The sequence below is a fragment of the Schistocerca nitens genome, chromosome 8 (genome assembly GCF_023898315.1).
Source record: "Schistocerca nitens isolate TAMUIC-IGC-003100 chromosome 8, iqSchNite1.1, whole genome shotgun sequence".
In the NCBI taxonomy this organism is placed as follows: Eukaryota; Metazoa; Arthropoda; class Insecta; order Orthoptera; family Acrididae; genus Schistocerca; species Schistocerca nitens.
The window spans coordinates 184,751,144-184,766,367 of record NC_064621.1 but is presented as its reverse complement, the minus strand read 5'-3'; positions in this window follow the sequence as shown (position 1 = coordinate 184,766,367).

Here is a 15,224-nt window from a genome sequence, read left to right as displayed (position 1 = left end):
AGTTGATGGAAATTGTCTGTAATGTAACATCATCAGTGCCTTGGTTTTATTTTCTCTTCTAGCCACTTGTGTAACAATTCCATCTGCAGTTATGTCATACTATGATGATACTATGTCAGTATCGATGTGAAGTGCAAGTTATTCAAAAAATTAAATGATGTGACATGTTTTAGGTATTTGGTACTGCTATGTTCTCTTGCAAAGACTACATCTGCTTGTTAGTCAATTCGAGCTGTAGGCACGAAGGACTGTACTAACCGTTGTTCTAATCAGTTCTTCGTGCAGCAAAAATGAGGCACATTAACATCTCTTAAGGAAATTCTTTCATTGCACATTATGAGTTAAATTTTTGAGAATGCATTTCTCTCGATGTATTCCACTTACGTAAAAAATTTCAGGGTATGTTTCGACATTTCAGATTGGACCATACCCTTGTGAATAAAGTTTATTCTAAGGGAACTATACACGACTCCAATGCAAGCACGCACCCCAGAAACGGTTGCATTACGAAAATTACTCTCCCTCTAGAAACTTTAAATGAAACATGCCATATGTTCATTTCTTTTTTTAGCTTACAATCTTAGCTACATGTTCCCGCTTCAGGTTTCCTGGACTGTTGCCACCATGTAGGAAGGCAAACAGTCTTTATACCTGATAACTGACGCAATATTGAGTGATTAGCTCATACTGATGCACCATGTAACAATTTCTGGTTCATAGTGATTGTATAATGCAAATGAGACGGCAGGTCAGATGGAATGACATAGTATTATATCCGGGTACCGTTGTGCCTACGCCTTTTGAGTGCCAAGCGCTAATCCGTATGACTGCACCTCACAAGTGAAAATATACGACATAATCCAGCTAGTTTCTGGCTAGTTTCTGCGGTCTGACTGGTATCCACTATGGAGTAACATCCATGATCCGGTTAGCCAGCACTTTTGCCCTAGAGGCTACCTGGAAATTGCAGCTCTAATGTTTACAGTGACAGGTCTCGTACGAGTCCACTCAAAATCAACAGACGTGGGGCAGGAAAAACTGTTGGCATTCTTCACAGCTAGACGTGGTGAGGTTCTCTAAATTAGCTACAGCAAGGTGGTACAGACCCTGGTGCATAAAGTGTTCAAATGTGTGTGAATTCCTAAGGGACCAAACTGCTGAGGTCATCGGTCCCTAGACTTACTCACTACTTAAACTAACGTATGCTAAGAACGACACACACACCCGTTTCCTAAGTATCTGAGTGGCTATAAAAGCGGGATATCGGAACTTCTTATTTCTTTTGCTTTATCTCGCTATTCGTCTATACATGCGTGGCAACAGCAAGGTCAACCGGTCACTTTATACAACTACCGGGCGGTAGTGGGGACTAAACCCATCGCGGGTATGCAAAAAACACTGCTGACCATTTTGACTTACTTCCTGTATTCTGGATGGAAACAAGGCAACAACTTGCTCATTAATTGGATAAAAATCATCAAAGTTCCACTGAAGATCGTGTATATGAACCGATGACTAGTTTCGGAACTTTTCTGCCAATTTTCAAACCATGCTTCGAAACAGAATATAAGGTGTTTCACTTTCTACAGTGAGTAAGACCAGAGAAGTTTGGCAAAAAGTTACATACCACATACGTTATACTTCAACATTCATTACTCCTGAACGCTGGCCACATAGCGTGTCTGTGTGGCTAAGTGCGATGTATTGTTTCCAAAACGATTGTATCGTGCGGCATGCGGCGAACAACTGCTACATGATTCCTATTCTTACAGTGAGAAAAACTAGGATTGTGGCCACTGACAGCAATGCGTCAGAGGGAAAGTTCTTTTACTATTTTGTAAGATACAACTAAAAGTTACGTATGACACAAATATTACAAATGTCAAATGAAAAGTTAAAAGCAAGTATCATAAAATTAAAAAAAGTAAGCAAAAGAGGTCATATGGATGCGTAAGTGCCACGACCAATAACGCCACAAACGGCTAGTGAGGACAACATTAAAAATAACAGTAAATAATAGTACACAACGTTAAAGTGCTTTATACAGAGGAAACAAAATACAAAATAAAACCTAACCAGGATCGTAACTAGTCTCAATATACAGTATTTCACATTAATTGATATTCAGTATATTCTTCTGTTCAAGTGTTGACTGTTTCTTACAAATTTTCTGACAGCTAACCATGTTTTCTAATTAGGTTATATGCTTTAAGAGACGGTCTATGGAAACTATTGTCGAAGAGAAATTTTGTGAACCAATAACGTATACACTGATAATGTAATCGAGGAGGAAAGCAAATCCTATTCCAAACTGTCGACAAAACTAAAAGGTACCTCTATGACACTGCTTCATATGACAAAAAAGCTATTGCAATAAATAATTAATCTCTCATGTGGAGGAGCGAACATTGTAGCTTCCACACTATCTAATCTGGAGTGGCAACGCGGATGACCAGAAGGAGCCGATAAGATGTGATGCGAAATTTATGCGCTACCCGTATCGACACTTCTGGCTGAGCTGATACGAAAATACTGCCCGCGTGGTTTACGAGCGACCTTGGCGAGATAATCGCCTCCACGATCCTACACAGGCGGACCTCGGGATGAACTTCTAGAAACTTGCAGCCGCTGCCTGGCGTGCGCGTTTCGGAATGGGGACCACGTCACCTCGCAGCACAAACTCATACTCAGGAAGTACATACACGCTTACACTCTATATTTGTTCTTCACTTATACACTGACGAAAAAAATCGCACCACCGAATAATAATTAATGTACAGTAATGAAATCTTGGAAATACACTTGTCTAGGTAACATATTTAAGTGACTAAAATTTGAAGACCATATGAAAGCCCGTGATATGTAATTGCAAAAGTGAAATAATGGTAGATTAATAACTGGTGAAACGGCCAGAACGTTGAATGGAAGCAGGCAAACCTGCATGCACTGTGTCGCATAGGAGCCGGATGTCATTTTGTGGTATGGAGTTCGATGCCTGTTACCCTTCGTAGGTCAAAAGAGGGACGGTTAACGCTGGTGATGCATACCGGTCGAGTTGTTGTCCGATGACCAACAGTACGTGCTCGATTGGACAAAGATACGGTGATCGAGTATGCCGAGGCTAGATGTCGACACTCGGTAGAGCATGTTGAGTTGCAACACCGGTACGGGGGCGCGCGTTAACCTGTTGGAAAAGATCCTCTGGAATGATGCTGAAAGCAGTTAGAATTACCAGATTCACTTTAAAATTAGCAATCTCAGTGCGTGGGATAACTACAGGAGAGCTCCTGCCGTCATGCAAAATCACACCCCAGACCGTAACTCCAGGTGGTGGTCCAGTATGTCTAGCACGTAGACAGAATGGTTTCAGGACCTCAAGTGGCCTCCTTCCAATCAACACACGGCCATCGTTGCCACTGAAGCAGGACAAGCTTTCAACAGATAACTAAACAGACTTCAATCCTGCCCTAAAATGTGCCCTCGCCTGCCACCACTGCAGTCGCAAATGGCAGTGGTTTGGAATCGGTGGAATGCGCGCTACAGTGTGTCTGTCTCGTAGCTGTCCTTGAGGTAACCGATTTGTAACTGTTTTGACACTACATCAGCAAATTTTATGATCTAAAGATGACAGTAGCCGAAACCGGTCATAGTGAAATATAAAATGTTATGTGATCAAGACGGACCTGTAAAATAAGGTATATGAAATAAAATCATCTTAACTTCAGAATGAATTCCGTTAGAACGTTCAAACTGCAGGGTTGGCCACTGAGCATCATGGGAATCTGTATGCGCATGTGTATAACACATAGTGACGAGGCCCACTTTCATTTGGGTTCGTCAATAAGCGGAACTGGAGCATTTGGGGGACTCAGAATCCGCATTTCGCGATCGAGAAGTCTCTTCACCCTCAGCGGGTGACTGTGTGGTAGGCAGTGTGCGATATTCCTCGATGGCACTATGACTACCGAACGGTACGTGAAGGTTTTGGAAGATGATTTCATCCCCATTATCCAAAGTGATCCTGATTTCGGCAAGATGTGGCTGATGCGAGACGAAGCTCGACCGCATCGGAGAAGGAGAGTGTTTTATGTTTTGGAGGAACACATTAGGGGCCGCATTCTGGCACTGGGGTACCCAGAGGCCACTGGCAGGGGCCTCGATGGGCCGCCACATTCTCTGGATCTGAACACATGCTACTGTTTTTTGTGGGGCTATATTAGAGACAAGGTGTACAGCAACAATCCCAACAGCAGTGAAGAGTTGAAGGCAGTCATTCAGAAGATCATCGATAGCATCGATGTTCCGACACTTCAGCAGGTCATGAAGAATTTCGCTATTCGTTTGCACCACTTAATCGCCAAGTGGTACGGTCGCAGGTTCGAATCCTGCCTCGGGCATGGATGTGTGTGATGTCCTTAGGTTAGTTAGGTTTAACTAGTTCTAAGTTCTAGGGGACTGATGACCTAAGATGTTAAGTCCCATAGTGCTCAGAGCCATTTGAACAATAATCGCCAAGTATGGCAGGCTTATCGAACATGCCATCACCTAAATCCGAATATCTGTAGTGACGTTTCCATGTAGAATAAATTGTGTGCAAGCCGTAGATTTTAACTAACGTCCTCTTTTTCATACAGTTCAATAATTGTCACACTGCACGTGCCATACGTCAAGTCCATCATGACTTTCTGAGTTACGATCTTGGCAATCGCTCCTTACTCGTCTCAATAGCATTCTGCATTGCCACTTAAGAGAGTGACGTAAGCTGTGAAATGCAGCGTTCCAATACAATGTTGAAATCAGCAAATAAACTGTGGTCCAAGTACAAGGAATGACACAGTGTGAGGAGAAGTGTAACAGAGGGACAAGGTATGATAAAGCTGTTGGGTGAGAGGAGAGAGGAACAGAAGGGGGAAGATTGATTAGGGGAAACGTAAGAGATAAATGTATGAAGTATGTGTGACATATGCGCACGCAGGCGAAGCCACAGATGTAAAGCTACTACATAATATATCTGGTCACATTAATCAGACTACTGTCTAAGTTCGACATCAACATATAATAACCACTCACGGACGGTCTGTAGCTACGCTAGGAGTGGAGGATATATACAGAGCGCTGAAAACAGTATAGGAGTTGACGTGACGTGGAGGTGGAGCGATTTATCCGACGTCCAAGAGGACATCATCACTGGCTTTCAGGCCAAGGCGAGAAGCATTTTCGGATTGTCTAAGTTGTTAAACTGTCTGCTTGTCACCGTTGTTAAAGTCTGCCTTCCAAGGCTAACTGGTGCTATTCAAAATCGGCGCCGAGACAACTGTGGTGCACCATGGGCCACAGATGACAAGAGTGAACGACGGCTGTGGAGATGCGTACAGCCGAATGGACTTGCAGCAGTTGAGAAGCTGGCTGCCCAGATGATCTAAGGTGGCTACAGTGTCTGCTCTACGACCGTTTAGCAAACGTAGCTGCGAATGGGCCTCCGCAGCATGCGTCTGGTTCAAATATCCATACTGGTTGCTGTTAATCAGCTACGAAAGCGCAATTAGCACGCCAGTACCGGAAGTCGCCTACCGCTGAGTGGCGGATAGTGGTATTTTGTGATGAATCAAGTTTTCTGCACCAACAGGTAGGAAACCAGTGCCCTGCAGCAATGCAAGGGCGACTAGATGAGGGAGCCTTGGGTCTGGGGAACGTGCTCACAGCATTCCCTGGGTGATCTCGTCATTCCTGAAGATGCTGTTGATCAACACATGTATGCCTTACCTCGGGGACAATGGCCACCCCTGCGTACAGCTTGTTTTTCCTCAGCACTATGGCATCTTCCAGCAGGACAATGCAACGTGTCACAAAGCTAGAGGTGAGTGTGAGCGGTTCAGAGAGCACCACGATGAGATTACCGTATTCCCCTAGCAACCAAAATCCAAGGATTTAAACCTAATCGAGACTATGTGGGACCTCCTCTATCTCGGTGTTCCCGCCGTGCACCTCAACCGATAAACCTAGCATGCTGGCCACGTCACTAAAATCGGCATAGCTCCCCATCCCTGTAGGTAAGTTACAGAAACCCACTGACTCTCTCTCTTGAAGTCTCAAAGCGGTCCACACTGCAAAACGTGGTTATCCAGGCTTTCGACAGCTCGTCACAGTAATCTGACCGGGCAGTGTAAAAATTAATTCTTAGGGAATCCTGAAGAGGATGAGCAGTCTGTGAAGCCAGAGTGACCGCCTGCCTTATCTCGCTCTCCCGGAGGAGACTGGCGACGCCTGGCAGAGAGACCTCGACAGTTTGGCTTACTATGCACGAATTAAACAACACACGATAAATTATTGTGTACCGCAGCTGTATTCAGTCCACGTAATCATCAAGCACACAGGTGAAGAGAGGCAACGACTCCTGTATTTGACTTCCTTGATCGTCCACACCTATTTCCTGTTGTTTGTAAAGTGGAGGTAGAACACAGAGATTTGAAACTGAATTTCCTTTGCTACACGTATCTCGTAGCATTCGTACATGTGGCTTAATGTTCCTTGACAGTTGAGAAATGAAACATAGTGCTTGTGTCAAAAGGCAAGACTTGTTGACTAGTCGAACTTCTTGCGCGACGGAGCAGGTCAGAATTTGTTGACTCAACATAGTGGTGTGACACATGACCTACTGGAAGTACTGTCACTGTTGCTGCAGCGTCAAAGAGGCAACCGTCATCTTAGTCATCAAAACTGTTAACCATTCTCTTCTTTTTGAACACAAAATGTAAGTCTAGCACGTTTTACGTAATTACTTCTACTAATACGATTTTTGCATATACCTTATCAGTTACTTGTTGTACTACAAATGGTCCAAACGGCTCTGAGCACTAGTGTAACTGTCAGTTCCTATTCATGAAGAAGACAGAGCAAGATTTAGAAAAAGTGTTAACGTTCCCTCTCTAAAACATGACAGTTGTAGTACTGTGTTTCCTCTTGTAGTACTCCATCTAATTCAAAAGAGTGTTTCGTTATCACTTTTCAGGTATCGATCTAAATGTTTTTCAGCACAGAATGTGAAAACAAGACAATAACTTTTGAGCTAATGCTTTACAGATTCTGAACACTTTATTGTTTTTGAAAGGTATGATTAGCGTGAATGTGTTCATTACGCTATACTGTTACTGTTTCACTGTGAAAAACCGAGTGATTGATGCATTAGGGATATATAATTCATATTTGACCCACAACATGCATCTCAAAAATGGTTCAAATGGCTCTGAGCACTATGGGACTTAACTTCTGAGGTCATCAGTCCCCTATAACTTAAAACTACTTAAACCTAACTAACCTAAGAACATCACAAACATCCACGTCCGAGGCAGGATTCGAACCTGCGACCGCAGCGGTCGCGCGTTTCCTGACTGTAGCGCCTAGAACCGCTCGGCCACCTCGGCCGGCCAACATGCATCTCAGTGTGATTATGATTTTATTGAAGCATATACAGTTTTCTAAATTTGATTGTCTAATGGAAGTATCCCAAATATTTTCTCAAATGATAACATCCTACTGTTTGCAGTATATTCTGTTCTCGAAAGCTTTGATCATGAAGTACAATACGTGTTAGGTTCGAGTGTTTCAACAGTGTCACCGCATTTGATGACAAACAACTAGTGCCTCGTGTCAAAATTAAATTGAGGTCTATTGTACGAATGTAAAAAGAATTGGTATCAAATGTATATCAATAGTATTCCTTCCTTGTGTGTGTTTTTTTTTTCATTTCGTCTCCTGTGTAATTAATTCTAATGTTCTGTCAAATTGTGAGCGTTACAGAATGAGAGTGGGTGGGGATTGTTGGAGGGACATTTTCTTTGGCTTATAACTCAGAGAGAAGGAATTTACAAATTATAAATACACTCCTGGAAATTGAAATAAGAACACCGTGAATTCATTGTCCCAGGAAGGGGAAACTTTATTGACACATTCCTGGGGTCAGATACATCACATGATCACACTGACAGAACCACAGGCACATAGACACAGGCTACAGAGCACGCACAATGTCGGCACTAGTACAGTGTATATCCACCTTTCGCAGCAATGCAGGCTGCTATTCTCCCATGGAGACGATCGTAGAGATGTTGGATGTAGTCCTGTGGAACGGCTTGCCATGCCATTTCCACCTGGCGCCTCAGTTGGACCAGCGTTCGTGCTGGACGTGCAGACCGCGTGAGACGACGCTTCATCCAGTCCCAAACATGCTCAATGGGGGACAGATCCGGAGATCTTGCTGGCCAGGGTAGTTGACTTACACCTTCTAGAGCACGTTGGGTGGCACGTGATACATGCGGACGTGCATTGTCCTGTTGGAACAGCAAGTTCCCTTGCCGGTCTAGGAATGGTAGAACGATGGGTTCGATGACGGTTTGGATGTACCGTGCACTATTCAGTGTCCCCTCGACGATCACCAGTGGTGTACGGCCAGTGTAGGAGATCGCTCCCCACACCATGATGCCGGGTGTTGGCCCTGTGTGCCTCGGTCGTATGCAGTCCTGATTGTGGCGCTCACCTGCACGGCGCCAAACACGCATACGACCATCATTGGCACCAAGGCAGAAGCGACTCTCATCGCTGAAGACGACACGTCTCCATTCGTCCCTCCATCCACGCCTGTCGCGACACCACTGGAGGCGGGCTGCACGATGTTGGGGCGTGAGCGGAAGACGGCCTAACGGTGTGCGGGACCGTAGCCCAGCTTCATGGAGACGGTTGCGAATGGTCCTCGCCGATACCCCAGGAGCAACAGTGTCCCTAATTTGCTGGGAAGTGGCGGTGCGGTCCCCTACGGCACTGCGTAGGATCCTACGGTCTTGGCGTGCATCCGTGCGTCGCTGCGGTCCGGTCCCAGGTCGACGGGCACGTGCACCTTCCGCCGACCACTGGCGACAACATCGATGTACTGTGGATACCTCACGCCCCACGTGTTGAGCAATTCGGCGGTACGTCCACCCGGCCTCCCGCATGCCCACTATACGCCCTCGCTCAAAGTCCGTCAACTGCACGTACGGTTCACGTCCACGCTGTCGCGGCATGCTACCAGTGTTAAAGACTGCGATGGAGCTCCGTATGCCACGGCAAACTGGCTGACACTGACGGCGGCGGTGCACAAATGCTGCGCAGCTAGCGCCATTCGACGGCCAACACCACGGTTCCTGGTGTGTCCGCTGTGCCGTGCGTGTGATCATTGTTTGTACAGCCCTCTCGCAGTGTCCGGAGCAAGTATGGTGGGTCTGACACACCGGTGTCAATGTGTTCTTTTTTCCATTTCCAGGAGTGTAGTATCATGATGAATCGAATGTCAAAATATTGTACACAATCCTTTGATGTTGAGTGCATACTTTTGAAATGAAATCTAATGACTATGCATTACAGTATTGAGAGAGGCGGAAAATTATGCGGTGTGTAAAAGAGAGGTAGAGAGAGAGAGGGGGGGGGGGGAGGGATGTTGGTGTAAGGGAGTGGGAGAGAGAGGGAGGGAGAGATAGAGTGAGTGTGAGAGAGAGAGAGAGAGAGAGAAAGAGAGAGTGGGGTGGGTATAAGACAGTGGGGAGAGAGAGAGAGAGAGACAGAGAGTGAAATGATGTCTCAGATGACGACTACAGTTGCTCCACCATGCCGAGTGTTGGATAATGGTAGCCACACTGTTAACTATCACTCAACAGTATCTAGCAGCAGTAGTAAAGACCACACCCTGTAAATTGACCACCATTCCCTCCTTGGGGTAACTGCAGCCTCCCTTATTCTCGCCATCTTGTGTTTTTCTTTTTTTAATTTCCCACTACCACCACCATATTGTTTCCTAAAATTGACTCATCACAGCCGGCCGAAGTGGCCGTGCGGTTAAAGGCGCTGCAGTCTGGAACCTCAAGACCGCTACGGTCGCAGGTTCGAATCCTGCCTCGGGCATGGATGTTTGTGATGTCTTTAAGTTAGTTAGGTTTAACTAGTTCTAAGTTCTAGGGGACTAATGACCTCAGCAGTTGAGTCCCATAGTGCTCAGAGCCATTTGAACCATTTTTTTTTTTTTGCTCATCACAGCCGTACTGCGAATTTAAATATTATTACAGTATGGCTCGACATTAGTAATGCGAGGAAGACAGGCTCCATGACGTCGACCCTCGCTGGCATCGGCTAGCAGGTGTCTGGTTCCACTCTGGCCAATGGATGCACGCTTAGACGCCCTACGTTGCTGACGTCAGGCCGATCAGCAACCGACGGTCTGACAGTAGGCCACGGCCTTGACGTCAGCGGCGTTCTCGTACTTCTTCTGTGATGGCGTTACTGTGTGGAACGGCCACGCTCGGAGACTCAGGCCCCACTTGCGTCCATTGCAGGGGTGCGTGGAGGCTGCTGTGCATGGTTCGTGACACGCTACCCCTGGCAGGAGTCTGGGGACGACAAGCGCAGACGACAGGTTGATTGCACTGTGGGATCGACTCCCGCAAGGAGACTAAGTGCAGCTGGCGGCTGGCCCGACGCGATCTCATGGCTGTGGGTGGCGGTGCCCCATCGTTTCATCGTCTAGAGCGAATATGGTGTCATGTTAGTGCTGCTGGACTGTGAATGAATCTGCCTCAAAATTCGGACTTATTTATATGATTGTGAGGCGCACTTTTTGTAATATTATGCATCCCCCTGTCCCCCAGTTCATGGATCTCGCCCAGGTGTGGTGACGTCGTCCTGTCCTGCTATGGCTATTACTGCAGTGTGGTGCAGGTTTGCCAAGCACGGGTGGACAGTCTCACATTGCGTATGTGTTATTCTGATCCACGTGTCGGCACACTGCACTTACCACCTTCTGGTTGCTTCTGGAACATTTCAGTAAAAAATGGGTAATGACGCTACATTACCCCCCCCGCACCCCACCCCCGTCCTCTCCACGAACGTGAAAGATCCAGTCCCTCATGTCTTGCTCAGGTCCTGTTCGCTGTTGGGCTACTTCCTTCCATCACCTATAAAATAAGTACACACTTCCAAAATTATAATAGACCAGCATTACAAAATGTTGTAAACTTACTGCATTGAATTTCGCGGCTGCTTTCCATCTTCCTTGAGCTCTAACAAATAAATTTTTCTCTGCTATTTATGTTTGAAATCTCTCTTGTTGCTTAATCTCACAACATCTTTAGCGTCCTTTTTCCAGCTGATAACTCTAATATTACGAAACATGTTACACTGCGATGCCTTTTGCCATGATAGTGCACAAAAGACTTCTAAATCTCTTGTCCACACCACTTCAAACTAAAAATTGTACTCTTTTGATTTTCTTTACAAATTTTCCTGAAATAGTCTGCTTCAACAAGAAATGATCTGGTTCCCTTAAACTCTTATGCTTGGCATCTCGTCTGTCTATGTAGTGGTCTTCTTTAGCCTTCGCTTTGGAAGACATTTTGGAACTTTGTAGTTTGCAACAACAATCACCCAATGATTTCGTAGCGGACTACTCCCATAACCATGCTCAGGAGAGAAATCACATAGAATATAGCCATCCACAACACCTCGACAAGTATTGGCACTTATTCCTTCCACTTCTGCGATCATTACAGGCGGTATTCCCCGCGAGATGCTTGGTTATCCGCTAAGCCTCGTCACCCAAAAACACTACCTTGTGAAACAATACCTTGCAAATTACGCCTTAGTGCTCTTTTACTCGGTATCACAGATTTGTCTCGTACAAAAAACACTCTCCACGATATCTCTGTACCATAAACTTTTTCTGCCGCCGAAGGTCACCGTTGGCATAATGTACAGTCAGACTGTTTACTTTCAGATTTACATTGTGTCCCTCCAATTCATGCTCGTCATGCTGTGCTGTAGAAAGCTCGCTGCACAGTCAATTGCTTTCACTGCAAGTCTGTGACCTTGACTTTATCTCTACGTACATTCTGAACCTCTAGCGCCCACTCCTCAACAGATTTAGCCCTGTCGACTTGATCATCCACTCTATGAACTCGTCTCCTCTTCCTATTCCTCTGATCACCCTGTTTGTGACACAAAACAAGTGCCTGTAACATTTGTGCCACAACATCTGCAACACCTCTATCAACAGCTTCATGTGCATTCCCCATAGTATCTGAAACAACAACATCGTCTGCAACCCCATTCGGCGCGACACAAAAATCACGGGCACATGCACTTAACGAAGAGCAGAGGTCGCGTACACAAAGTATAAAAGGACTGTGCATCGGCAGAGCTGTCACTAGTGCTCTGGTGATTCAGACGAAAGGGTTTCTTTCGATAGAATGGGAGCGTGACGGGAATTAAGAGACTTTGACAGCGGAAAAGCTGTTGGAGCTAGATGCATGGGACATTCCATTTTGGAAATCGTTGGGGACTACAATATTCCGAGATGTCAAAAGTATGCCGGGAATACTAAATGCCTGGCACTACCTCTCATCATGGATAAAGCATTGGTCGACGGCCTTCCCTTAACATCCGAGAGCAGCGGTCTCTTTTTAGAGTTGCGAGTGCTAACGTACATGAAAAACCAAAAAAATCACTGTGGGACGTACGACGAACGTCTCCTTTAGGACAGTGCGGCGAAGTTTTTAGTTCATGGGCTATGGTAGCAGACGGACGACGTGCTTGCCTTTGTTAACAGCCGTAAGACGTCGCCTGCAATTTCTCTCCTGGGCTCGTGACCGTATCTGTTGGACCAAACACTTGTGGAAGACTGTGGCCTGTTCAGATGGTATGGGCTGATGGTAGAGTGTGACCCAGACACTACGAATCCATGGGTCCTAGTTGTCAACGAGGCACTTTGTAAGCATGTGGTGGCTCCTTAATGGTATGGGCAGTGTTTACATGAAAAGGACTGAGGTCTCTGTTCCAACTGTAAAAGATTATGTTCAGTTACTTGGAGACCATTTCCTGCCATTCATGAACTTCGTGTTCCCTGACAAGGATGATATTTTTATTGTTGTCAATGCATCGTGTTACCGGGCCAGAATTGTTCACGTTTAGTTTGAAGAACATTCTGGACAGTTCGAGTAAATGATTTGGCCACTCATTGATCATGTATGGGACATAATCGAGCGTACACTTTTTGCACAATATCCTGCACTGACAATACGTCCGCAATTATGGACGGCTATAGCGGCGGTATTGCTCAATATTGCTGCAATGGACTTCCATTGACTTGTTGAGCGCAAACCACATGGTGTCGCTGTATTATGTCGTGCAAAAGGAGATCTGACATGATATTAGGAGGTATCATCATCTCTTTGTAAATCACCCCACACGTAATCACATCAGTAGACCCCACACTCTTCCATGCTATCTCAGGCTGCACTGTTCTACTTGATGTTGGAACTGGAACTTCTACATTCGTCACGTTAACTTCAACAACATCGTCATCTGTACCTTGCGGAAACTCTTAGGAGTCTGTATTTAGGCACCATCCACAATGGATTTAATGGTCCCAGTCAACCTACCTTTCACTGGGCTGTCAGTTTCAACTCCATTATCGGTGGTTGGCTGTCCTACAGGAAGAGGTAAACTGGGTACAAGCATGTTCCTCTCTCTTTCAGCTTCATCCTTCTCCCTTCTCTCCGCTTCCATTCTTTGCTTCTTTTCCATTGCTCTCATCATCAACATATTGCTCACAACCTGAGGCCCATTTTCGATCAGCCAATCATTCTGCTCTCTCCACAACTCCTCTCTATACTACAGTGATTAGTGGTAAACTGTTTCATTTTTCGCTTCATGATGTGCTTTTAGTCTCTTTGGCCGCTCTGGAATGTCTGCTGGCGCCTTATATATTGCGTCTCTAGAAACACTATTTCCCCTGTGCCAGTCGTCTCTTGCGGTGTTGAAAACTCTACTTCTTGTGGTACTTGCACCGACTTGGTTACCTATTATCAATTAGGCCATCATATAGGGAAAAGAGCACTAAAAGATACCACTAACCCAACAGTTATCAGGATCTTACATGTTAAATACCGAGTCGTGTTCCTTGCTCCACACAAAACAAAATCAAATTATAACTACACTTAACTATAACACTATTACATTACTACTTACTCTCGCCGGAGTGAATGCTCCTAATTAGTACTACACACCAAAAAATTACTGAACCTAGCATAACCCCTTGAGTCATTACTCATGCTTCACCTGTTATATATTTCCAGACAAGACACCTCTTGCTGAGAACACCCATACTGCCCATATCAAAAAGGTTAAAACTAACACTTACGCCTTCTCAAAATAAAATTTGTGTTCACCTTTCACATTCTGAAATTGCAAGCATAACAGAACATCTGGTAAAACATAATAACTTGCCTTGACACTCAGTGTCAGAAAGAAGAAACAATAAAGAACACTGCATTCACCAAACCATGTGTTACAGGAAATCCATTTTTGCAGCAGTTGTGTCACCCTCTTCCTCCACAGATGGCAGTTGTAGGCTTAGTCTGCTGTCACCAAACAGTGTGGTGATGAAGTTCGCCTGCTGACACCACTACATACAATGGTGAATTGTCTCTGCGTGGTGAGCGGTTGAGTGACGAACAGATGGGACCAGTGACACACTGCTAGTCGAGTGAAATGTTTAATTTCAACTTAAAATACTCACATCAGTCGTCAGATATGCCCCTATGCCCCACTACGGTGGACCTTGGTGGAATGGGCTCATAGATGCCTGACTGTGATGTGTTGAGGAGGTGCATGTGTAGGCACCCTGTGACGCTGACGTCAAGCTGAGCAACAACCAGCAACCTGGCAGCAGCCAATGACCTAGACATCAGTAGCATTCTCCAACCTCTTCTTTAACAGTGCTCCTCTGTGAAAGGGCCGCACCCAACGACAGGCACTTTTCTCCTCCACAGCAGAGTCGTGTGCAGACTGTGATGCATGTAGCACCACCGACTGCTCCCTGGGAGGAGTCTGGCGACGACAATCGTGCACAGCACTCTCATGAGGAAGCTCAGTTCAGCCAGCGGCAGGCCTGACCGATTCTCGATCCCATGGCTGCAACTGCTAGTGCCCAATTGTCTCATATCTAGCATGGAATTGGGGTCGCGATGGTACGGCTGGACTCCAAATGAATTTGCTTCATATTTCATACCTATTTACATGTCTCTGAGGTACATTTGTTGCACTTTTACCGCTTACCTGGCCATGTAGCTATGCAGTGGAGGTTTTGCCATGAACGATTAGTCTGTCTTGAAATTTTTTTTGCATAGGTGTTATTGTGATCTACA